This window comes from Phaenicophaeus curvirostris, chromosome 2 (assembly GCF_032191515.1).
Source record: "Phaenicophaeus curvirostris isolate KB17595 chromosome 2, BPBGC_Pcur_1.0, whole genome shotgun sequence".
Lineage (NCBI taxonomy): Eukaryota > Metazoa > Chordata > Aves > Cuculiformes > Cuculidae > Phaenicophaeus > Phaenicophaeus curvirostris.
Window position 1 is genome coordinate 56666442 of NC_091393.1, and position 27756 is coordinate 56694197.

Consider the following 27756-nt stretch of genomic DNA (forward strand, 5'->3'; position numbering starts at 1 on the left):
GCCAGCTCCCTCCTCTCTACAACCTCCTTTCAGGTAGCTGTAGAGAGCAATAAGGTCTCCCCTCAGCCTCCTCTTCTCAAGTCGAGAACCAAAGGCAAGGGATTTTATTTACACTACGAAAAGTAATTATCAAAGCAAAAGGAAATTTACACAGATTTCCTAAGGGATCCAGACACAGATGACTCTTTCCTTTGTGTTTTTCTATTTTAATACAGTCACTTTTGCTGCTCCTCCTTTTCATTCATATGCTTAAGTTGTTTTGGTTTTGTTGTTTTTTTTTCTTTTTTTTTTTTTACTTTATCTTACTCTGAAGTTTGGTTAGTGGTTAGTTTCAAGGGTATTTTTGAGAGACTTTTTATTTGTTACAATTACAGCCTGCCACAGCCCATTTTGATTTTCCCACAGGTTTCCCTGCAGTGTCCTTGGAAATACTCTATCTGTATACTGTAATCTGGGGACTGACAGAGTAAAAGAAAACATAAATCAGCACTAAGTTGTCTGTAATGTATTATGCCCTTTTTACAGACTGTCTTTTATCAACTTCTGCACTATCTTGATTCACGTAAGAAAAATGAAGTAGCCACAGGAAAGCTAGTGGAAAATATTTCTTCAAGTTACACTTTAGTCCTGAATAAATACTATCAAAGTAAACAGTATGCAAAAGGGTGCTCTCTCTCTGATAAACAAAGAAATGCAGGTTCTTTCCAATTAACTTACTTCCTAACTACTGGATGGCACACGGTCTTTGGGTAGTAGGACAGATGACAAGTTATTAAGTAAAGAATGCCTCTAAATCTTTAAAGAAAAAGGTAACAAAAAAAGGCACTTGGAACATATAAAGAAATAAAAGTGGGAAAGGTCTAGGCCAAAATGTCTTGCACTTGCAATGCTGTTCAGGCAAAGGAACTCCCACACTCCATGTTCCTGAATATTTTTTTCTTAGATATGTTAAGAGATGATGCAAACAAAAGAGAAAACATTCTCTGTTCTTTCTCCATTTGAAGAAAATAAGGAAAGAGAGCACACAAAAGTCCAACAAATAGTCCAAAAAGAAGTATTAATAGAGCCACAGCCTACCCCCACCATAATAACCTCTCCTAATAAGTGGCATAACGCCTGGAAAGTCAGTTCTTTATTAAGATGACCCTTTTTACAGCTATGCATTTCCCATTGTGCTGATGTTCATTCACCATATGAAGGTCTAAATTGCACATTCTTTTCTACAGTGTACATCAGAAAACCTTTAGTATTTCTGCAGAGAAAGGTGACTCTTGTTCCTACTTGAATCTACCTGCTTAAGTCCCATTATTTTCATTTGGCATAAGGTCAGGCTTATACAATTCAACACAAAATCCTTATGTTGTATTAGAAAATACATGCACTTGCAACAGCTTTACAGTTCAACTCCTTCACTTAGGGTAACAAGTCAGTGCTTCACAACTGTTCTCCCCTAATTTTCATTCATTTATAGCCTTAAAGTCCAGAAAAGTGACACTGTTATTGTGTGAGCACCTGTTCTGCTTCTCTGAAGCACATCATAAAGAATAAATTGGATCCTGTTTATCCAGACATTTCTAACTACTGTAAACACCTTGGATACAGAATGTACTTCAGGTACCATTGCACAGCTTTTCTCCTTGCTCGTTGCTCCACAGAAATACACATTCGGGGTTACCCAAACTCCATGCCGGAACTCTCAAGGCATGATAATGGTGTAGAGTGGGATCTGCACTTACACTGAGACTGTGTCAATGCAAAAAGTGAAGCCATTAAATTAGTGGCTAACTACCCTTTTGAGTATTTGATGGCTTGATGTGTGAATTGTCTGTCATAGCATTCACCTAGGATTAGCAAACTGTCTTTTTTTGACAAGAAAAACAGGGAGCGTAGTCCAAACTGACAGAAATGTATTTTTTTTTTTAAGTATAATTATTTACATTTACTTGATATGTATAAATAAACATGAGGAAAATATTGTGGTAGACTTCATTATTCCTCTAGTGGAAAGTACTGTATGGCAAAATTAAACTTCTTTGCAGAAATTGCTCCTGACTGGGCAGCAAACCCCATGAAAATAAGACTTTTGCTTCAGCTTAACTGTATTACACACTTTATCACCCAGCGTCTGTTGTAATAAACGTTACTTAAAAGACTGATTTAGGATCTGAATTTATTTTAATTAGTCTTTGTAATACTACAGCAGATGTTTGCTGGTCTAAAAGCAAACCTGCACTTGTGAGGAATCTCAATGAGAAGGCCCCAAACATTTTATATTCTCAGACATGCTGCCTTGGATTGCTATAGCAGACAGGAGAGGGAAAAGGAAACTAAAGAATAAACAAGAATGGAGAGGGCGAGGAGAAAAGAAGGCAGAGATCCATTTTGTTATAAACATGTCCTGTTATCAGTCACAGCACTGCAAAGGTGAGGCTGCAGAGCACCATTAATAACTGACAGTTGTTGTTAACTACCAGGGAACACCAGATAACCTTCTTGAGAATATCTATACCCTCATCTTGGGCAGCAAAGTAATGAGTCCCAGTGGAAAGAAAGCACTGCCCGTCTTTGTTGTAGCTATTGATCTCCTGATGTGATTTAGATAAGGGAGGAAGAGATAATGGCATTGATTATTCTATTTAGAAGCCAGACTGAGACTAAACTCGAGTATAATACATAAAAAGAAAAAATCTACACTCAATCACTCCTTGTCTGTTCTTTGCAGTTCAAAGCAATGTTAGGTGGTCACGGCAACAGGGACATATATCTTACTAAACATGTGGATTTTGGTTTCAGATTTTGATATAAATGAATATGTGATGGTTGGTTTGTTTTGTGGTTTGTTTTTCTTTCTTCTTCCTTCCCTCTTTTTAATGAGTGTGTACTGTTTTCATAGGGCTGAATAGGTAGGTTGTTTGCCTGCCAAGGAGGTTGACAGAAGTCAATGATGGAGATCTCAGGCTGACAGCAGGACACGCATAGCTAATTTTACTTTACGCTCCTCTCCCCCACGGTGAAGGGTAATCATCTCAGGTCTGACAGTTTACAGGGAAGAACCTTAAAAAATGAGGAAGAATGCTTATGCCCATCCACAGCAAGATGTAATTACTCCACCAATGCTTAACTGCAGGTCACCTAGAGACATGGATTAAAGGCCTTGGACCTCACCTCAGAGTTAAAAAGAATCCCTGTTGCACATAAGAACAGAGAGCAGTGAGATTTAGAAGTATCTTTCAGAAATGGGGGGAAAAAAAGGAAATTTCCAGTGTTTTTAAAGCTATTGAACCTAAAATGCCTCTGAATATGTTCACAGGTTATGAAAACCACCATTCTACCAAGGGAAGCCACTAGAATGGATCTACGGGTATACTGTTTTATATTCTCTTCCATGCTTTTCCATATTCTTTGGAATACTATCCTAGATCTGCAAACCAACATAAATTTTTAGTTTTACTTCTGTCCCCCATGGAGGTTTTCAAATGCCAGACTGAGCTTCTCAAAAAATTGTGCATTTAGACTAAGTACCAATTATTTATCTTTTATTGGGATGATTGGTAGTTATGCTTTGTAAAATACAAAAGGAAAACTATGGAAATAAAGTATAAGATGTAGGACCTAAAAAATAAAATAAAAGCCTGTGCTCAGTTCTTAGATGTCTCTATAAAGTTTCTGTGTGTGATGAAGACAGTACTTTCACCTCTGTGTGGCCCTGCCCTTGCCAGTGCCAGGGAGCCACAATTCATGACAAGCAGTGCTGGCCAGAAGATTTTTCAGGGAAGCACACATTACCTTTAAAAATGAAATAATAAAAATAAAAATCTTTACAGCCTATTTACGTTTGGTTTTTTTCTGTTGTTGTTGGGTTTTGGGCTTGTTTGTTTGGACTCCTGTTTGTTTGGTTTTTTATGTTTTGGGTTTCTTGAACACAAAGCTGTTAAAGGAAAGTGTGACTGGCTTCCTTATGGGTTTCCCTGGGCTGGGTCAGGGGGAAAGATGCTGGAGCTTCCTACATCTACTATAGTAAATTGATGCTTTATGGAGAAGCTAAAGAGTGGAGGAAGTTGAAGCATTCAAGCCCAATTTGACCTAATGCAAAATTTAGATCCAAACTGAAGTTTCCAACCAACTAGAAACTTTGTTTTTCTGACAGTTTTAGAGCAAACTTCTAAGATCTTATGTCTTAATAAGACTGTAAAAGATTGTTGTACAAAATCACAAAGCACTCCAGCATCTTTGCGCATTGCACTACCACTTTTTAACTGGACCTCAGCAAGTTAAATGCTAATGGTGTACAGCTCATACACAGAAGCTACTGGCATCACTATGGAGAGCACTCAAAAACTTTACTGTGTCCATGCAGTCAGAAGAAGACACAACATACCAAGTATCACTGGCTGCACAGAATACGGCAGGTCCTTGCTTTACTATGAAATAAGAGAGCAGAAGTAGCAAGAACAACCAAGGTCATGTAGGCAGAAGCACAAACTACAATGCTAAAACCAGTCCTTGAAGGATTAATTGAAGTATGCATACCTCAAACATGAACCGAAGAGCAAACAGCCTAGTTGCTTTATGGGGAAAAAAAATCCCTCTAAATCCATTGCCTACATATCACAGTTGAAATACTGGTGTATTGTCTGAAAGTAAAAGAAGCACAAGTTTCCCTTTCCAAAGGAAACTGATAGAGCCATAGAAGGATGGATTTGTTCATTCCCTTAACACAGAAAATAGGATTAGTTGCGTTAGTGTTTCAAATAAAAAACAAAAAAACCCAACCCGCTTCCGTACGCTTCCCTAGACGCCACAGTTTGGGCTGAAGAGCAACAAAGATTTAATGGCAGGGGGAGGAAATGCCTGGTGTGAAAAAAAAACAGTTGGAATTTCATTACTGTAAACAAATAGAAGAAAACACACAAAATCATTGCCACGAATCCTTGTTTTTTCCTCTGTATAGTTATAAAATACTATGACCAAAGAGTGATTTATGAATACTGCATCCAGGATTTGGATGCAGGCTGAGATGGCCCCATAAAGTTGTTTTACATAGACCCAGTGAAAGAGCATTAGAATAAGCCAAAATCCCAGGCACAAAACACACTGAAGTTTGGTAGGGCCTTGAATATCTGAAATTAAATAGTTTTAGTTCTTAATATGATGGAACCCTAATTTGACATCATTTTTACAGTAAGACTACACTATCTGTATTGCTCCAAGCAAATAAAACCTGCTCTGCTGAAGCATTTAATTTTAACACTACTTTTCTTCTATGTAGAGATATATTTTCAAGGGAAGTTTGCATTTAAATATTCCCCGTGCTTCTAAAAATTCGGAAGATGAATGTTTTGGAGGGTTATAATGAAACTGTGGCAGTTCACTTGTCTATCAGCAGACCTAAACTAAAATAAGTCATTAGATTAAACTAAAATCCTCCCCTGTGGTATTTAATTCTATTCAATATTTTTCTTGCTCTAAGGCTATTTATGAGTGTTTGGACTGTGTCACTACTTCTTTTTTTTTTGCTGTTTGACAGACCTTCCAAAGGTAGGTGAATTATTAAAGAAATAATAATTAAAAACATTTTCAGAGTCGCTATAGATAAAGGTGAAACGATTTACTAGTGTTTTAGAAATAGATTCATACCTTGCAGCTATAGGCACTAGAAATTCTACTACAGGTTACCCATTCACACCAGGATTCTCAACCATTCCTAAGTCAAATTGCTGTTTTCAGTACAAACTCTCAAAACATAACAGACAAATTCTAGTGGAGGTGATTATGTTTGTAGCAATATCTTTTGGGAATTATCTTATAACATTTCTTTCATTTCACAAGAGGTAGCTTTTTGTTCTTTCCTAATTTTTGCAATTCTGTATCAAAACCCCTCAAGTGTATGGTTAAACACAAATTGGATATCAGCTAAGCTTCAGTTAACAAAATTAACTGACAGCCTATCTTCTGCTTAATTGTCAGTTAGGCACAGTGTCAGTTCCTCCAACTTCTGCTTCATGCTGATGAAATGACACTGAGGGGTCCTGTTTGATGAAAATTAACCATTCTAGATGAGTCTCTTAATTAGTTACAGAGATAGTTAATATCTGGAAAATACTTCTGTTGCCAGGCAAATGACAAAGAATCACACAGGAGTTTCCTTGTCCAGTTTGGTAGTAGTTTTTGCGCAAACAGTGGAAATGTTATCAGGCATCTTTACTAGCGGTCAGGTTTAATTGGCAAATGCTCTTTAGATCACTTCCTTTTGTTTAATGTTCCAGCCCTTTCTGGTTTCTAGGCAAGCTGAACAACAACTGAACCCAGCACTAGAAATGTGCTATCATGCATTTCAGGCCCTTGGGCCTGCCCTCAAACCAGCTGAAGACCTTGGAAAAAACTGTTCAGTGCTCACCTGATAAAAGGTTGTGATCAAAGTGCTACTAGACAATGGCATTTTTTCTTAAATGGCTAGTTTCTTTTCAGGAAACATATTTCTATTGTCCAGGAACCATTTCTTCCCCCCATGAGGGAAGTCATAATACTATGTAAAGTAAAATAAACCAAAAACTTGAGAGACTAGTTTTTATGTTAAAGAGAAACATCTTTCTTACTTGAAGAATTCTTGAGAGGGAGGGAAATTGAGCTAGAAATTAGTGTATTCTTTCTACTTCTTAGTCACTCTTTGTGGTAGATAGCTGCCTGCACGTAGAGAGGATGAAAACAACCAGAGAACAGACATTTAGTTTCCAAATGAACCATGTTCTTAGTTTATCATAAAATGATGATTGAATAATTGCAACATTTCTTGAAATATAAGGGCCCTACAAATGACTAGCCCTATAGAGAATATTCTACACACATTGCATGTGGTAAGGGCAATTGCAAGAGAAGATCACAAGACACTATTTCTTAAGTTTAATAACCCATTTAATATAGGCTTTCAATTCCATTTCATGCTCAGTAAAGCAAGAATAACAGAACCTTTCACTGATGTTGGCCTTAGATGAACAGCTTTTGTTTTGAGGGCTTTGGTTGCACTGCCTTATCATGGTTGACAATAAAGGCCTTGTAGCAAGTGCCAACAACAGTGTAAGAGGAACTGCTCCACACCTAAATGAGGCTACTTCTTCAGTGAGCTATTTTTCTTAGCTAGGCTCACACTAATTGCTCATGTGCCTAGGGAAAAGGTATGACATGCACTGCTTTTGTCCTTTCCCCACCACATTCCCTCATCTTTCTTGCAATGAAATATAGCCCCTGCAAATGGGCAAGGGGTAAAAATGTGCATGACATGCTGAAATAAGCAAAACACAGCGCACTGTCCCATCAGAAAGGTTAATGGCAGAAAAAAGCAAGACATCTAAACTCATGACATGCTAGAAAGCTACTTTAGAAAGGTTAATGGTTATTGCTCCCAGTGCTTGCTTAAAGAACAAACTGTGCTGGGACTCGGCCAACTGAGAGTGAAGAATAGAAAAAAGAAAGAATGAGCAATGGCTTGAATCAAAGATTACAAATTGAACCCCTACTAGAGTAGACAGCAAGGTTTATAGCTCAGTTACATCTACAGTACAACATACTATTATCTTATACTGCTCATAATCAAAAATATTTCATCATCCGATTAGGGAAATTGTACTGATATTTGTATTTTGGGTCTCTCCATACAGCAAAAGCAAGGCGACATGTCATTAATACATCAGGAAGTTCATAGCACAGGATTTAGTATTTGCAGTATAAACCAGCTCCAGCCGTGCTACTGTAAAGACTTTTAAAAAACAGCAGGTCCTCTATTTGCTTTTGTCTTTGCCTAACTTACTAAGAAATTGTTGTTCACCTTGGAAAAGGCGAAATATGTCAGCAAAATTAAGGTAATACAATATTATAAGTGTCTCAGCCATCCCACATTATTATAACCAACTTGAAATGGAAAATTAAAAAGACTTAGTGATGTTTGCTATGAATAACCACTAGAAATATAAAAAAATATTTCCTTGTAGACATGCTGCCTAGCTACAAATTTCAGCAATTTAGAGAATTAGCATTAAAGTTGTACTAGGACAAAGGGTTGACCTACCTGCCTTGGAAAAGGCTGAAATTCTTACGTGTCTAAACTTCAGAACAGTGTAGAGAAAAAAGCCAAAGCAGAGAAAACAATTCACCATTATCACCTCAGACGGATAAACATTTGTCTTTAATTTTCATGGAACCCTCTTGTACAGTTTTGGGTTTTTTTTGTAATCCCCACTATCTTCACAAAAAAGGAATGAGTTTTTGACTATATCTGTACTTATCATAGTGCTTTTCCCCTTTTTCTGGCACAGGTCTCCTCAACGCCTTTCCCATAGATGTGGCTTCTCCCTCTACTCCTACAGTTTCACATTCCTCTGTACTCCTAGAACCTTCTGAGAGGACAACACTTAATCTAAACATGTGTTCACATTTCCTCAAAATGCCATGAGCCACTCAACCACAATGTGATTGTGCAACACTGCCACAAATTCCTACGCAGTCTTGTAGATGTGATGCTACCACTGGACTGTAGAGGCCACACGGAATCACCGGCTAAGTAAAGATAAGAGTGGCTCAAGAAAGAAGGGAAAGGGAGGAAGATTATCAAACCAGAAAGGGATCAAGTTGGACTTTACCATACATTTATTTACAATAGGTTCTGTTACCTCTTTTTGATACAATCACCTGCGCTATGCTCTGTGCTGAGATGAACATAAAATATTAAGGGAGAAACTATGCCTGTGAAACTGTCTTTAAACTATCGAGTACAACATCTAGAATACTTTAAAAGGGTATATCTAACAAAATGTAGTTTGGAGAACATATATTATTATAATTCACATGAAAATCATGTTGTTTGAGTCTATAGGTGAAGTGGCAACTGTTTTCTTCCTGCAGTGCTAGTACTGTTACCATTAGCAGAAGACCTAATTTCTAGGAGTCACAAGGTGTCACTTTGAAACTCCATAAGTAGCACAGAACAGACAGGGTTTAAAAATCTGTTGTAATTCTATAGGCATTTGCATACAGGGGTTTTTTTTTTGTTTCCTAACTTTAACTTATTTTTTGTGGCAACCCGAATCTCTATAAATCACTTCAAATCATGTAAGACCAACTATGTAAACTTCTAAATAACACATAAAGCACATCATACATGGGGAAAAACCCCCAATCAACTGATATGATCCTGTAATACGATCATAGAATCATAGAATTGTTTGGGTTGGAAAGGACATTGAAGATCATCTAGTTTCAGCCCCTCTGCCATGGGCAGGAACACCTCCACAACATCAGGCTGCTCAAGGCCCCATCCAGCCTGGCCTTGAACACCTCCAGGGAGGGATGATATATCTCCCTGATCTAATCTGTACTTTTGAGAAGTGCTTGACAATTTTTATTTGCTCTGAAGTAAAGCAATCTTCCAACTAATTTGTGGAAGCAAAAGAAAGATTATGGGAAGAGATTTTGTTCCCTCATTTTATGGAGCCATTAACATTTTCCGTTCCCTCACATTTCATCAAAACTTTTTTTGCAAACCCAACTCTATCTGATGTGACAAAGCCCCTATTTTTTAACACTGCACTCCTCCTTTGATAAATGGCTTAGGCTTCTTAGGGAAAAAGTGTTTTTCTGATACTTTATTAAAGCCCTCTTACCTTAAATTAGTGACAAATTTGAAATTAAAGTAGTTGAGAAAAAAAAAGACAAACTTAAAACTTTTCTTCTTCAACCCCATCAGTATCTCCATTTTGTATTTTCAGTAACTGCTCGGTCCCAAAATTGAATTCAACTCCTATGCAGAGCTATTACCTCCACTGCTGTGTGATTGTAGGTCTTCACATGATTTTTTTTGAATCCTCTTCAAAAAAATGCAAATATGTAATTTAATGTACAGCTACATTTTGTGATCCTTCCTATTTTTCTTCAGAAAATTACTAGCTTATACATTTGATTTTATATATTTTTAAAGTCAAGAGATTAACCCAAAACTTCCACAATAAGATGATTTCTGCTTACTTTGCAAGTCTGAAAGAAAAGCTATTAAAACTGATAACATCAACAGGCAAAGAAAATATCTTGGTTGAGAGAGTAAAAGAAGAGTTCAGCAAGAGGGTCATTTAAAAGAACTGTCTGAAGACATGGAATACTTTTTGGGATTTTTATTTTTATTTTTTACATATTTTTGGAAAGACAGTTCTTCAAATTCAGTTATTTATACAGAAAGACGACAAAAGTAATTCAGTGCAACAGGTTCCCTGCTTCTGCATCATGAGTTATATGCCGCGCACTACACAGAACCAAGAGTTACTATACAACCGCTAACAGCCCCAAAGCAATGTTGTTTCTATGTTGAACTATTCACTGCAGAAACCGTGAATCTTGAATAGTTCTGCTGTCTGTGTCACAGGGAGCATCTGTATGCCAGATCTCAGCTGTGTTCCCTGCTGTGGCAGGAGAGGGGGAATCCCTCCTGCAACAGGCAGAGGGACACAGCAAGCAAGCGAGCCTGTGCTTGGCTGTGGGAGCCTTCCTGGGCCACCCTTGCCTTCCTTCTGCTTTGAAGAACAAAATCCAAGGCAAGAACACAATCCAAGACAAAAAACACAAGGAAAATAAACCCTGGGTATAATCAATGGCAGAGGGTATTTTTAAAATAAAATTTACTTTTCTCACAGAACAATAAATAGGCTCAAACTAAACCAGGTTATTAAGGAGCATATTTTTGACGCTTTACCTAACTTGCACACTGGATTATTGTTTTCCTTCAAGCATTATAAAAATTGACCTATAACAGACCACTACACTATGCAGCCCATTAGACCTACATATTCTACAATATAATTTGGAAACAAGACTATCTTTGAGTTCAGAAGTTCTCATGGACACCTGTATATGTCATCCAGTTATTTTTCAATAATAAAAATTAAACCTTATTACTTGATACCAAATTTTCAGGGGAAAGCACCCCATTTCAAAAAGCATATGTAATAGCTGAGAAACACACCATTGCCCTTCACAGAATAGCACACATTTGATAATGTGAATGTGGCTATTTTTACTGACTTCTCCCTTAGCCATTTTTTCTCTATATTTTGATATTTATTGGAAGTATAATATGAAGTTGAGATCTTCAGGGAAAACATGCATCATCAAGCATAATTATATTGACTTATGGTTTTGGCTGGTAGCAAGATCCATTAATCTTTGAGATATAATAATGTCATGGATTTGCTAAAGTCAATATCTCTTGTGCCAATAAATCTTCATATTGGCAAGAGAAGTCAATGCCTACTTAGGAATTTTCCAACCATTGACAAAGCCTCTTGTTAATATCAGATCTGCAATCATGCAATAAACAGTTCCTCTGAATCTTTATTCTGGCAGTGGAATCTGTTTTACCCCAAAAGTAAATTTCTTTCCAAGTTCCATCACTTGTTTATGTTGATGATCTGCACAAAGTCAAGTAGAGAGGGACCTAAAACAAGCATTGCTTCTGTACCTGGATAGAGGATGAATAGTACATTCGTACACTGAAGCAAGGTGGTGAATAATTTTTGGTAGTCCCTTACAAACCTAGCTTCATGAGACATTTTTTGAGACAGCAGCTTAGCCTCTTGGTATATAAACATACTATTTGTTCAGTGTGATGCTTTGAATATAGAAGACTCTTGTAAAGACTTGGAAAATAAATTTTATCCAGGTACAATGGTAAAAAATTCAAGAGCAAATAAAAATTCTTTTTATTTGGTCATAGCCAAACCTGAAACCCCCAGAGATACTTTTGTTGAATAATTGTTGTTTGTTACAACTATATTTGTTTCATCAATGATGTACTGTCTTTGCCAATGCTAACAATGATATTTTTGATGCAAAATAAAATAACAACAACAATAATATTTCAGAATCTTTAATTTTAAGGCAATTTCTAACTTATTTGTTCGCACAGTTTCTTTCATTCCTGCTAGGCTATTCCTTCATATAACTACTCATATTTTAAAACCAAAATTCTCTCTTAATATCCAATCTGACATATCTTTTCCTGACAAAATAATCACTTCAAAAGAAGGGAATGCATTTTCAAAATAAAATCCAAACTTTGTTAAAAACCAAAAAATATTGAACTTGTCAAAACACTTCTAACATTTCAACATTGGTTTCTAATTTAATTCTACACTTAATAGCCTGTGTTACAATATACTGTGAAAGTCAATGTCTTGATGGATCACTCATGGAAAACTGAAGTAATTACCCTCATTCTAATATTCCTATTTAAATGCATGGAAAAATGATTAGCTGAAAGTTCTTTATGTAGCAGAAATGGCATCTGCTTAATATTTATGCTAATGTGAAATACCTTTTACCCTAAAGGTTAGGGGTGACTCATGAATGAAAAATGAAACCAAATAAAACCAAAACAAATACAAATTCCTGATATATAATGCCACTTTAATCAATTATCTTTCCCCCTCTACAGCACAAATTTGGCATTCTTTCTTGAGTGCAACTCAGTTTCTTGGATATTTCTTTTGATAATATAAACAGTATCCTACTACGGGGCATCCCTCTGCTCTTGCTAGTAATACCTGTTAGACCTAAGTGGGATTTAATCCAATGCCCTAAAGATGCCTGACAGTCTCTTTAGGGCATATTCAAATCTATTCCATATATGCATGCAAGGTAAGAAATGGCTACTGTTACCCAAATATTGGATAACTCTCTACCTGTTCATCGTCATAGAGCTCAGCAAAGGAAGCAAGAACTGCAACAGAATTCTGCCTACCCCATGTTAATCCTGGCTCATCCAAGAACTTGCAGTTCAACAAAAAGTCCTGAAACAATTCATTCCCCTTTCATTGAATGCAATGGCAAAGTATAAAAATGCTCACTTAAGAACAATAAGGCCCTTTCTGCCAGTCATTACAAATGGTGTGGTGTTTTTTTTCCCATCTGTTTTCCCCCATTTGCCTTTTCATAATGAATTGAATAAATGAAAAAATAGTGTTAAAACTGACACCTTGGTTCATATTTTTAAAAATATGTTTGACAGCTTAAAATGAGAATATTACCGGTTAAATTTAAAAAAAAAATATTTCAGAGGTGCAAGGAAAGACAAAGGATGTAGTCAGGAGTTAGAAGACTTCCCTCCCTCCTCTTTTTTTTTGTTTTCATTTAAGCCCGCTATTTTTACTATTTTGTTTGATAATGAAGTTACAAATGGATTAAAACAACTCATCTCACTTCAATGTCACGTGATTGCACATAAGAAAATAAGTTACATCTAACAAAGAACACAAATACTTTTCCATGAGACTAACATGTTTACTCTCATTGACAGCTGGAAAGGAAAAAAATCCAGCCCCAAAGCTCACTTCAAGTCACAACCTTCCCTAGTCCAGGGCTCAGAATGGACATGGGAGTTGGGAAGAGAAACAAGTTACAATTTTGGACGCAAGAATGGGACAACAGTCTCATGGAAAATTCAAACAGTGATGAGGACTGTGAAATAAAGTAAGACTAAAAACGTGTACTGGAAGAATAATAATTTTTTAAATACAAGTAAGTTTAATTTAAACTATAGTTCTCTTTCAGCAATTCAAATACGTGCAGAAGATTTTGTACATCTTTTCACTTCTATTGTCTATATTGTATTCCCACTTTATACAAGGTGTTTAATGACAAACAAGGTGTGAGTTTTACTTCACACTATGGGAATAAAAATTTTCTTCTAAGACCCACAGTCAGTTTTCTTCCTGGTAACAACATATTTTTGACAGTAGGAACATTTTTTCTATTTTAATACTGTTTCAATTATATGCAGTTGTTTACTAAGAAAAATAAATAAACTAAGAAAAAGCTTTATTTTTCCTCACCAGTCATTGATTATTTTCTATTTTGTGAGAGAGAGTGGGGTGAAAGGTAAAAATATTAATTAGCAATGGAACAAGAATAAATTCCTACAAGACTCAAGGAGAAAACATTCCCTTGGAGATCATCCTCCATTTTATACACACTGGTTAGGAATTTTAAACCTATTCTGTGTATACTATATTAATTTTGAACTTTCAACCATGTGATTTCACATCAAATGCCATGTAGAAGAAGTAATCATAATCATAAAGTCACCAAATAATTTAGCCTGGGAGCAACTTCTGAGGGTGACCTGGTCCAACCATACAGCCAAAGCAGGGGCTACTTTCAAGTTTAGATGAAATTCCAAAGCTGGATCGAGTTGCAAAGGGCAACATCCAGCCAAGTCTGGAAAGTCATTAAGTCTGAAGAGATAAAAATGTCCCTGGGCTTCTGTGCCCGTGCTGAACCGTAACAGGATATTCTTCCCCCATGTGCCCAACCAAGAGTCTACCGCCACTTGTCCTTTCTCTGTGCACCTCCAAGATGAATCCAATTCCTTTCTCTAAAACCCTCCCCTCCCACATATTAACTGAAAACTGCAATTATATCCACGGCTATCTTTCTCTTTTTCAGGCTGTGAAACCCACCTCTCTCAGCCTCTCTTCCTATGTTCTACTCACCAGTCTGCTAATCATTTTAATCGTCCTTTCTTTTTTTTTAAGCTTTTCAGTATCATCTTTGAAGTGGCATGTGATTAACATGGCCATGGCTGACTCCTGCTCAGCAAATATGTCCTGAAGTTTTGCTTTGAAATTCAGTGTCCTACGATCCAAGCCTTGAAGGGCAGAGCTGTTTGCTCTCCATAACTAGCTAATCTTCCTGTAGAAATCTTAAATAACAGCAAAGATAATATTACACACGTTCCCTACCTATATTTTATTCTTTTTGGGAGGGCTGATGTTACTGTAGACTATGTATCACCCAACATGCTCTTTGGTGTTTTAAGAACTGCGAGGGACGGTTTTAAGTGCTAGCAATGCTGGGGTGTTCTTAGGGGTTGAGCTAGATAGAGCTTCTTTATAAAAGCTCAGTACATTTTCCATAATGCATGTTAGTTTTATTTATAATTGCTACTATTAACCTACACTTTTGTCTGTTTCTTTTAACCCGCTTACCCTTCTGGTGATCAGGGCATATTAGGCTATGGGAATTATCCACTAGCTACAGTCAGGCAGCTGTAGGCTCGCCAAGATGTGACATATCTCTAGACAATAGGTTTGACCTCTAGCAAAAGTTCTATAAACTACTTTGAGTCCTTACTCAAAGGGATTTCAGAAGGAGGATATCAGAAGAGATCTACCCCCCACCTCCATCCTGCAAAACAGGAGGACTGTTGAGAGTGAAACAAAAACATCAAAAATCAAAGCACTAAGAAGCTGAAAGGAGCTAGGAATCTTCTATAAACTCCACAGAAAAAACACTTGTACAATGCTTCAAGATCCAGAAATAAAGCAACTGGGCTCAGAACGAAAACTCAGTAATTTTCCAAAGTATCATAGGACTGAGAGCTGTGGAATCACTGTGCACTAACAATGTGAGTCGAGCCGTAAGTTATAGCGAGTACATTGAAGCATACTGCATAAAATTTGGACAGGAGGAGCAAGAGTTATAGAAGGTTGGAAAAAAACCCCATGACAATGTTTTTTGATTAAGATTAAGCTATTGAGTTAGACACAATGATAAGGCTACAGAAGATTTTTTGACGGAATCAGATAATAACTGAAAACAGAGATATTAAAAAGCTACTGAAAAGCCTAGAAATATCTAGATTTGGGACAAGGTACGGAGATGTGTGCAGTCACTCAGAAAGAAAAAAAAAAAGCATGATGTCTATTTAGAGACTGTATCTGTATGTCTGAACTAAACATTGAATATTTACAATATATCCAGGTCTAACATTTACATGATCACCAGTATCTAACCTGTGAAGAAAAAAAAAGAAACTTCCATAAAGAAAAGTTCAGTAAAACTGAAGGTGCCCAGCAGGGAACTAACATTTACCGAATTACTGTATAACCATAACTTCAAAATTTAAAGGAACCAGTAGAATATTTATTATTGTTCAGTACTATACAGCGTTTTTTAAATATCAACGGAAATAAATACCTTAAACAATCCATTGAGTGTCTTACAGGAAATTAAAAACCTCAGAAAAGAAACAATGCTGGCACATAAGATAATGGTGAAGATATCATCTGAAGCAGACATTAATATTTACACACTGAGGTTACATTTTACTATTAAATTATCACTTGTATTTCCAGAGACTGTAGATCTGTATATGCTAGATCAGTGCATTAGAACCTGATAATGGCTTTCAGCTCAATGACCAGGACTCTCAGCAATCTGCAATTTTAACCTGCACCATGAAGTCCCAGACAACTTCACTCAAATGGTCTGAGGCATAATGGAGCTTAAAACTACTTTTGAAATTTTTAATAAATAAAAGTTTGAATTCAATAACACACCCATATTTGGCTGTACATGAAATACAGTAGCATCTTTTGAACAAGTAGTTAACAGCCAAAGTTTCACTGTAGTCTTTATTAATAGTCCAAATTCCCATCCTTACCAGAAGTTTAACAGAAACAGAAATGAGCTGAGTAAACAAAGAGAGCATGGAGTCTCACAGAAGGACCTCTTGCCCATTGTAGAGGTGTCTAATTTTCAAAAACACAACACATCCCCTTCTGATCCTCTCTCCCAACTAACCACTAGGTTTTTTATACACTCTTATTTCTTCCAAGTTTTGCTTCTGCACATGTTTTCAAGTCCTTTATCAGAGCTAGCACGGTGGTTTTAAAAAGCATGACAAAAAAAATCAGAAAATCCTTCCAATCTTTATTTACATTTATTCTTCAAAACATCTTTCTCTTCAAAAAAACGTATCAAGAAAATCAATCTGGTGAAACTGGTCCAAACCACTAACAGCACATGACAAGTTTAACCATACACACCTAATTATCACCATTTTTTGTCAGGTGATAGATTTTTTTTTATCAACATCTTGTTTGTTAAAATAAGATTTTTAGATGGACTTTATAGTTAGGTACAAAGCTGAATTTTAGTAACGGAAATCAAGCCTTACAATTTTTAGAAATAATGTTTAACACTAGAATATAAATTACAGCAACCACATTCCCTCTGAAGTGAAACAGTCACACCTGCTATTCTGTTATAGGCAACTGTAATAGAACTGAAATATGTAGCTCTCTAGAATATACACAAAATTGATTAATATTTTATTTCTTCATGGAGGAAAGAATTCACACAGTAATGAGCATCCCTAGAATGGATTCCACTTACTGGGAAATATCGTCATAGCTCACACGGTAGTTTCGGCATTCTGGAGTTATGAGAATTTATTTCACTTCCAAATCCTGGATGTGCCCTTTAGGTCACCTCTTTCTAATCCTTTCAGTTTGATGTTAGCGGGTGATAATCTCGTAGATTTAATACCAACACTATATTGGTAGGTCATGTCAATCATTGTGCCTGTTGCACCAAAGAAGTATAAAAATCCCAATTTTTAAATTCAGGTTTGAAGTCTGCAAAAATTATTCTATTTAACATAGAGTGTTTCCATCAGCCACTGATTTATGAAGGCCCCTTATCAGGCACATTCTACCACAGGCAGGTTTATGAAGGGTTAAAAAAGCTTTCATATAGGTGAGGATGTTGCTCTATGATCTGTAAAATTGGTATTGAAAGCAACTTGGCAAAGGATCTTAGGCCCTATTTTAATTAAAGTTGAGCTTGTTGTGCAAGTAAACGGCACACAGTTGGGATTTGCTCTCTGCATAATTTACACATCCCTTGTTGGCTTGCTCTCAAAGCAACAGGGACTAACTGTAAGGCAAGCCTTGCCTGATTTCTTTCAGGGGTCCTGTCATTGGAATAAAAGAAAGAAAAATCATAAAATGACGTGTTTAGGAAAGCTTAGCTCAAAGTTTCAAAGACCTACACATTATTAATCACAGTACGCAGAAGCAATGACATTCGGTTCGATAGCCACCTGAAGAAGAGTTCAAGGTTCTGCACACAAACAATACAAGTGAAAGATTTGTAACAGTCTTATTCAATTCAGTAATACAGAACACTACATCAGACACCCTTAGAGTGTAGTATTATAACTACTTATTTTAAAATTATTATGGTTACAGGTCCTTGACTGATCATCTCAATGCAACAAGAAACCTACTGCAAATGTATTTTTACATTAAAACCCATATATGTCCAACTGTACTTTTCACTTTTGTGGGTCAAATTATATCTGAGATTCCAAATCATTTAGTGAAAAAAAAGCCTCTACCATTGTACGTGCACTTGGGCCCACGCATCAGCCAGTTTGATGGGTTTTTTTTGCTTTCTACTGCCATAGTAAATTTGTTATACTCTCCATCTGTTGTTTCTTACACTCCTGAATTTTGGTAACTGGCAACCCTCTTAAAGACATGGGGTATTTAAATACAGATGATCTGTAAGCTATCTGCATTTGGTGGCAGAGAAAAATATTTTCAAGTATTTCAAGCATGGAAGAATGAAAATACCTGGAGTGCAAAAATTATAAGTCTGTAATGCCATCATATTTTAGACATACTCTTAAATAAATTGTCAGTGAAAATGAAGTTCTCACAAAGACCGCAAGAACCTATATTCTTTGGTTATGAAAGACTAAATTCTACCTTTGATACAAAACCCAAAGGAAAGGGACATAATCAGTGACAGCCTTATGGTGGTCCAGATCATTCCCATCTGTCTGTATTATCAGCTAGGAGAAAAGGAGCAGTGAGGAAGGGTGTCTGCCTTTCTTCTCCGTACTTAGTAAGCACTGGTTTGGTACCCACTGGGCTCTTACTTATAGCCCACACCAGTGGTGCATAAGACTCCTGCAATAGGCACTGGCCACAATCTAGGTCAAAAATGAGCAAGGTGATAGTTCACTATTACCTGTCTAGTCTTGTGTTTGAAACGTTAATGCATGAATGCAAATGTAAGATTCTCTAAAGAATCAAAAAAAAAAAATCTTTCCCTTTTCTTTTAAAGGTTTCACTACTGTAAAATAGACACTGTGAAAATATTGAAGCAAAGACGTAAAAACTATTTAAACTCAAAGAACAAAGCAGTAAAGCAATTTAACTGTATAAAAAGGCAGCCATAAGAAAAATACACCACAGACAAAGATGATTTTTTTTTCGTACTACATGCTGATCACAATCACACAATGAATCATGATTAATAACACAATCTTCACAAATAGACTTTGTGTATTGGATTGTTCTAACAGGTCATGCTTTTTTATATCATTTCAGAATCCTGCATTCATAATCACAAAACTTAATGTACAGACCTTGGGATTACTACTTGGTCATAAAACAAGGTGATTCTTCTTGCTTAAAATGAATTAATCTTAGAAAGTCATTCTCCTCAAGATATAAGACATACTACTGGCATAGATCTTACTTCTCATTCTTTTGCCCTCTTTTCTACAGGTCATTGCTCAGATGGAATTTCTGTTTTCATACAATGTGACTGACGTGAATATATTCACAGGCAACTTTAATAACATATTTCACATGGCACAAGGAAAAATAGGAAGTACAGTGGAATTTAAACAAAACAGAAAATAAAATTTAAAAAAAACTAAACTAAAATAATAAAATAAAATAAAAAAACTAAATTAATCTACAAATTCCCCCAAAACGCTTTCTTGGTTTTGTAAAAAAGTTCACATTTTACTTGGCTAAAATTTGCGAACATGTACTGATGCTCCCCCTTAGAAGTATCTATCTAGGTTTAGATCTCTATTTTAGATTCTAAAACAAACCCTAGATGTTTGAAATTAATAGAACTAGATGGGAAATCTTATTAGTACCTTGATTCTGTTAATTATAGTATTTCTAATACAAATCTTTTTATTACTACCCAGTGTTAGACATAAATGCTTTTTGTCATCTAAAGATAGAATTTCATTGTTACGGATCATTGTTTCCATACCGAATATCTCTCAGGTTAACAGTCATCAAATGCAGTAGCATGGGAACAAAAATAACAATCAGAGTAATGTAATTTTTTACCTATACAGTCACTCTTGGCTTTTTAAAGGCATATAGTATATGCTGTTAGTCTCACTAGTGAGGAAGACATTGGATATTAAAAACAAACAAACAAAAGAGACCAATGAGCTTATACGTTTTTTCAGAAACAGTCCAGCACAAGCTATCATGATTTTCTATCTTAATTTAGTATATTTATTAATCTTTCTTTGTAGATCATTACTTATGTATCATTACAGAGAACAATCCAACTCAGTCATTCTAATCAACACAAACAATTTTGAGAATACATGTATGCCACCAAATACCAGAGATATCTAGTTTAATCATGGGGCATGTCTCACGTATGATCTGTGTCTCTTTCTTGGGAAAAAAGAGAAAATGTTCACTTAGACACAGCTGAGGTGAAGTTGCAGGGACTTGCTTTGCCTTATCCTCCCAAGGGGCAGCATGAACAAGGCAGCACCACTTAATGTCATCTTCTGCCAGACCCAGCTCTCCTGTTGGAGAAGCTCACCATTGCTGTCTGCCATGCCCTTGACATTATGCCATAAACCACCACTCTGCGGGCTGTTACTTAACCTTCTCTCTATTTAAAGTTACAAACTGAACTTCTCTTCTGTCCCACACTTAGTGCTCATATGTCTGGGAGTGACAGGGATCCCCCATGTAGACCAGGGGAGACCCGATGTGTATGGGACGTGAACATCATCAAGTCAGCCTGGAAGGGATCAATGTGAATGCTGTGGACTTGAAGAACTCTGGACCTCTTTATTCTGCAATATACAGATCTATCTCTAACCAATCATTTACTAATGTAGGTCCAACTCAATACTCCTGTTTCAGCTGACATCCCTCTAAAACAAAGCTGTCCAGCTTTTATACTGTTGCACCAGAACCTCACAGTGCTAAACTATATCCTTACTACAAAAAGAAAAGGCCTTATCATGGTAAGATTTCATTTTACGCTAAAACTGCATCAGCACTTTTTTTTCTATGCCATATAACCTAGACTTGTTATTGTCTGTCAGTTTTAATAGTCACTTTATGTACCATTTCTTATTTTCTCTTCCAGTTTATCATAATTTTCATGTTTTGTGCCTTTTTTCCCTCAAGAAACTGCTAGTGAAGCTCTTCACTCAGTAAAAGTAGGGCTACCAATGACCAGTGGCACCCTCAAATAGATCCTCCTTCCTATAGTCAAGCACAGTGTTACCAATCATTCAGTAGTTTTGGGTTACAGCCTGTCAGTTTTTCATCTATCAAAGGGTATTTAAATTTAAGTCAACTGGAAATATATTTCCAAGTGACATTTCATATGATCTCATAGTAAAGGAAAATTTATTAAATCTAGATAACTTTGTCTCTTAACTATAATGACATTAAAAATGCAATCAAATTAAAGTCACATGAAATAGAGGGCATTGCTCTTCCTCTGGATCACACTAAGCCGGGTGGAAGTGTTGATCTGCTGGAGGGAGGCTCTGCAAAGGGATCTGAACAGGCTGGACCGCTGGGCTGAGTCCAATGGCATGAGGTTTAACAAGGCCAAATGCCAGGTCCTGCACTTGGGGCACAACAACCCTATGCAGTGCTACAGACTAGGAGAAGTCTGTCTAGAAAGCTGCCTGGAGGAGAGGGACCTGGGGGTGTTGGTTGACAGCCAACTGAATATGAGCCAGCAGTGTGCCCAGGTGGCCAAGAAGGCCAATGGCATCTTGGCTTGTATCAGAGATAGAGTGACCAGCAGATCCAGGGAGGTTATTCTCCCTTTGTGCTTGGCACTGGTGAGACCGCTCCTCGAGCACTGTGCTCAGTTCTGGGCCCCTCACCACAAGAAAGATGTTGAGGCTCTGGGGCTTGTCCAGAGAAGAGCAACAAAGCTGGTGAAGGGGCTGGAGAACAAGTCTTAGGAGGAGCAGCTGAGGGAGCTGGGGTTGTTTAGCCTGGAGAAGAGGAGGCTGAGGGGAGACCTCATTGCTCTCTACAACTACCTGAAAGGAGGTTGTAGAGAGGAGGGAGCTGGCCTCTTCTCCCAAGAGACAGGGGACAGGACAAGAGGGAATGGCCTCAAGCTCCACCAGGGGAGGTTCAGGCTTGACATCAGAAAACAATTTTCACAGAAAGGGTCATTGGGCACTGGAACAGGCTGCCCAAGGAGGTGATTGAGTCACCATCCCTGGAGGTGTTTTAAAGACAGGTGGATGAGGTGCTGAGAGGCATGACTTAGTGATTGATGGGAATGTTTGGACTTGATGATCCTGGGGGTCTTTTCCAATCTAGTGATTCTGTGATTTACCCTAGCTCGTTGGTGACTGAAGAGATTAATTCCTTCCAAGCTTATCAGTTCTTCATACTAAGTACTAACTTTAAATTTCTGGATATAACATAATACATAATGTAACACTTGTTATCTTGTGACTTCTCTGTTCTCAGTTACTTCTTACATTAGTTAAACACAAGTCTGCCACATTAATTTTATTGAAATACTTTGTTAAAAGTGTGCAAGAGTTACAAAATTGTAACAGTAAGGTCACCCAAATTTATTTCCCATGATCCAGTCTTAATTACAGAAGTATGTAATACTAGTAAACCTTGTTTGGTGTGAAGAGTTTATACCTGCAGTCTGAAGTTTCATTTTTTATGTGGTGTAAAAAATGTTCTAAGACAGAGATCAAGCACAGAAAACTCCAAACCAGACATTTACATCTGGTAAGACTATAAGCTACAGGAAGCAGTCTTTAATAATGGAAAGTATTAGGCAACCTTATTTCCCTGCTAGTTTGCCTCTAAGTATTCTGTCAGAAGTAATTTGCCAATTTCCCCATCAATTCGTATGCTTTAGGAAAGAAGGAACAATTATTCAATAAAATGCAATCATACCAGACCATATTTCATGAGAGGATATAATTACACTATTTTACCAGAATCACAATGTTGTCAGAGGACAATTATGTAAAGTCAAATTTTGTCTGGACATCAGTAATTGTCACTTCTGAAAGCAACTTAGGAAAGGTGAAATAGAACTTTAAGTGATCAAACCTCAGATTTAAGTCTTTTCCAAGAAAATAAACTTTATGTAATGTTCTCTTAACACCATCATTTATCCTCCTTTGCCTTCACCAACCACTCCTATAAATCGTCACGAGCTCCCGACAGATTTCCCAGATGAACAGTAACCAGCCTCCATTGAGCTTTGTTCTTTATCATAGTGAGAGAAGATGACAAATCACCATGGATATATAATATACTATATTTTTCTGTAATGTTAACACTGACCAGTTATAATCAGAGAGCAGTCCTCTGACCATTAATTGAAAAAAAAGAAAAAAAACATGTATAGGCAGGCACTCAAATATCTCTTAAAAGGAAGAGGTTTGTAATACCATGTTCCTCTATCTTTACTTTTGGCAGAAAAAGTGCCACAGCAAAACATGTGGCAACGCCCCTCTAAGCTCTTGAGCTGCCCCACTACTCCCTCATTCTGGATTCCTGTAAGCCATAGCTCTGGATACAGAGCAAAGTGTTTACTCTTTGTCTGCAACGCCTCTTGCCCTGCCCTAGTGGAGTGCTATTTAAGCATATTTAATTGAAACTTTTCCCACTATCCTAGTCTGTTTCTTTCTGAAATTGCTCCTTCAGTAAAATATTTTGGCTTGGAGACAGGTATGTATCTGCTATTCCTCTGCTATTACCCCTATTTATAACCCAGGTGTTAGCAGTTGTGTTCTTGGAGTCATCAGCCACAGCTACATTAAATAATCTGCACGCCTGAAAAAATATTGCTTCAATGAATTTGCTGGCAAAGGCAAACTGACAGTAGAGTGGACAGCCGGCACTAGTGCTTTATTTCAGACTTGCTCCATTTTACCTACTAATTCTTCTTCCTTATAATCTGTTTCCAGGGAGGAATAAAATGCAAATCTTTTTTCTGTAGAATGCAGGTGACACAGCAACAGGAAAGAAAGTTTCCAATTGTAACCAAGTACAAGAATTTGAATTGTTTCTGGAAGTTTATTAATTTATAAAAAATAATTTCATTTAACTTGTAAAGGCCCACTTAACTGGGACAAAACAACAAAATAAAAAAATCCCAGAGCTGGTTTCAAGTCAGCTAAATTTACAACTTTCTTTTACAAAAGCAAGTTTCCCACATACTAGAATTTCAATTAAACACAAATATGTTTTGTAATACCAGCTAATGATATATTACTGCCTACAACACTTAGAAAATCTGATGGATTTATAAATTGCTGTTTAATGATTACCTGGTGATTCATCTCCAAGTACATCGGTTCTCTTAAAATGCCGGCTGTGAGATATAAAGCCTATAAGGGGAAAAGCTTAAATACTGGTATAAAAATGTCTGTGATAAAACCAGAAGCTCTGAATTCCATGGTGTTTTAATGTTACCTCTGAAGTGATGGAAAAGCCATTTTCCAGCACTTGCTTCAAGGACTCCACCATTAACATTTTTCACAAAAGACCTATCTTTTCTTAGATAAGTTATTGTGAATTCTAAAGTATGTAAAACTGCACAACTAAGTTTGATCAGGACTTCTGAGCCTTTTAATTCTGTTTAATGAAAGGCTTCTTAAATAATTTTAATCATAGTTTCTGCTGGAACTTGATATGCAGTCCAATGACAAGTACAGCATTATCAATTTATTGCTTTAACATCACCTCTTCTGTACAACCTACTCTGCCAGTCTATCACCGTGGACTAGGTTAAAACAAACGTTTCTTGACCAAGTTGAAAACTGATCTGGTGGTTTCAGACAAATCACTGTCATCTAAGCTTCATCACAAAAAACCCCAGTGTGCCACCCAATGTTTAGCATCTATGGCAAAGAAATAAAAGGCGTGGGGGAGCTAAACAGTGACTAAATACGCTGACAGAGATGTGCACAAAACCACAAAAATATTCCATGCTTGCCTGGAATCTAGACAGAAAGAAAAGCTGTATTACAATGGGAACTGCAGCAAGTCTTGTCAGCAACAATATGTACGTCTTGATATCTCTGCATAGAGGTTACACTTTGCTCCCCATCTTATTACCAAAATGGTCATGCTGCAACCATAAGAGCTTGCTTACTTTCAGCAGCCAATTAACTAAACCAAAATTGTCAGCTTTTTTTTTTTTTTGAGCCAGCTGTGAAGGTTATGCTGAATGAACTAAAAAAAAAAAAGAATTTAGACTAGGAATATAATTAAAGGGATCCTTCGACAAACACCAGCTTTCATTTTTTCAAGAGACAGCAATTTCTTTTAATTTCTAGCTCTGAATACATAAATTCATTTTAAGCACAACCCATGAGGCCTGAATCTAATCAAGACTTAAAGTTTTTGGGCCTAAGGACTGTGCTTCTTCAAAAATCATTTGATGCAGAATTATTCATGACCTACTCTAACTGCTTTCAGAGACACAAAATCCAGATGCTCTTATGCCTTCCAGGAATTTTAACCGAAGCTTAAGGGTCTCTGGATCTCCCTTGTTCAGTCTACTCAAAGGATATAAATCTGTGCTGCTCCTCCTTCTGATTTGTAACCCATAACTGCATAGGTAAAGGGACCTCCAGATGTTCTCTTCCAAATCAAAGACTTGTTATCAGTGGACAGAAAGGAAAAAACAGCTGAAGCCTACATTTGCTTGCCTCCTGCCAAGCATTCACTCTCCACTTGAGCTTTCTTCCCTTTGGCCCAGATGAGCTTTTCCTTGACAAAATAAAGAGGTACAGCTTTTCTCCTTCTCTGGGGTACCACAGCATCCATTCCTTGCATATTTTTAGGTCCTTTTGTCTGAGAGTACTAAAGAAATTACCTTGAAGTCTCCAGAGACACAAAAAGGCAAGTCCCCTTTAAACTCCTCCGCTTGTTTATCTGGCAGATTGAACTCTAAATAGTTGCCATAAAAACTGGCTAAAATGGCCCCAAAACATTAAAGATCCACCCCCAGAAAAAAACCCAACCAACTATTTTGGTTGTTTGTTTAGAAAAGTTGGAAAAGTTTCAGAAAGTCTGAAATATAAATCCTGTTTTGAGACTGCTTTCTACTAGCTGAATACTCATATACAACATTTCTATGGGTTTATTCAGTTTTTAAGTTGAAAAGCAATTAAACTAATTTCTGATTTACTAGGTAACAGGTTTACTAACTAAAATGGTAACAGCCATAAAGTGGTAGAAAGACAAAAGGACCATTTTTCAAATGAAAAATAAAATGTTTTACTGAAATTAATAACTGTATATAGTATCAGTTGCCCAGAAGCCCACCATCAAGCATCCATGACTCCACAGCTACCATTCTGTCCAGAGGAGTCAATATGAAACACAGTACGAGGGTACCATATTCGAATTCAGAAAAATATCCCTATGGCCATTAAAAATGTAATTCAAGTTTTAATGTATTCAGGCTCCAATGTTTCATTAACAGCCTTAAGTGGGTTGGCCAATGCTCCAGTTCACTACTGAACAGCTTAACAAGTATAAAATTGTTTGCTGTATTCAGCTGGAGTGGTTCAAGCTGATGACTGTTAAATAGTCAATAACCCACAAAACAATAAAGCATTACAGGATTATATTGTGATTACTTCTTAATTCTGTACATTTGCTTCAGATACATTTAGTTTTATTTTTTCCTTCATGTAATTCAATAGCAAAAAGTATTGAATGATATGAACAAGCATTAAGTTTCAGAATGTGAAATATTTCCCCTAGTAAGGTAAAGTTCAAGAATACCGAATCATGATATAATTTCTAAGGATATAGCCAGTCACATTCAGAGCATTAAATATATATATATCTACACTTAAATGTATCGATTATGTAATAACCTATATTTGCAATAGATAGATCTATCTATCTATCTAGATGTATTTTGTTAGCCTTTTTTTTCAAAGAAGAGGTGAACCAGGGATCACATTTTCAGTATTAGAATCACAGAATCACTAGGTTGGAAAAGATCCACCGGATCACCAAGTCCAACCATTCCTATCAAACACTAAGCCATGTCCCTCAGCACCTCATCCACCTCCAGGGAAGGTGACTCAACCACCTCCCTGGGCAGCCTGTGCCATTGCCCAATGACCCTTTCTGTGAAAATTTTTTCCTGATGTCCAGCCTAAACCTCCCCTGGTGGAGCTTGAGGCCATTCCCTCTTGTCCTGTCCCCTGTCACTTGGGAGAAAAGGCCAGCTCTCTCCTCTCCACAACCTCCTTTCAGGTAGCTGTAGAGAGCAATAAGGTCTCCCCTCAGCCTTCTCTTCTCTAGGCTAAAGAATCCCAGAATCATACAGAGAGCATGAGAATAGAACCTCCTAAAATTTTTTATGGAACCTAAATCCAGAATGAAATGATTTTAAAAGACAGAATTTACTGGTTTTGCTCATGAATAGAAAAATTACAGTTATTTCATTTCTTCACAACAGAGCATACTGATGTAATACAAAGAGTAAATTATTTCTTACCTGCAAAGCCACTACTAATATTAGCTTCAAGTGCATACTAATTTTCAGATTAAAAGGTAATATGCTTAGTCCACACATGATACTGGTCTGAATTATCTAAGAAGATGGGTGTCTTTAAACCTGGGGCATTTGAGGGCTAAGTTTAGAACAGATTTATCCTGTTGTTCTGGTTTCAACTTAGTTTTCTTCCTAATAGCTGGTATAGTGTTGTGTTTTAGATTTAGGATGAGAATAACGTTGATAACACACTGATGTTTTAGGTGTTGCTGAGCAGTGTGCATAGTGAGTCATGGATTTTTCAGCTTCTCACACTGCCCTGCCAGTTAG

General features: G+C 36.8%; 1 protein-coding gene across 5 annotated transcripts in view; it reads right to left on the reverse strand.

The window, feature by feature from the left end:
• LOC138718016 (SAM and SH3 domain-containing protein 1-like) overlaps window positions 1-27756 on the reverse strand; it is a 550517-nt gene that overhangs the window by 251100 nt on the left and 271661 nt on the right. The gene's annotated exons all lie outside the window — the stretch shown is intronic.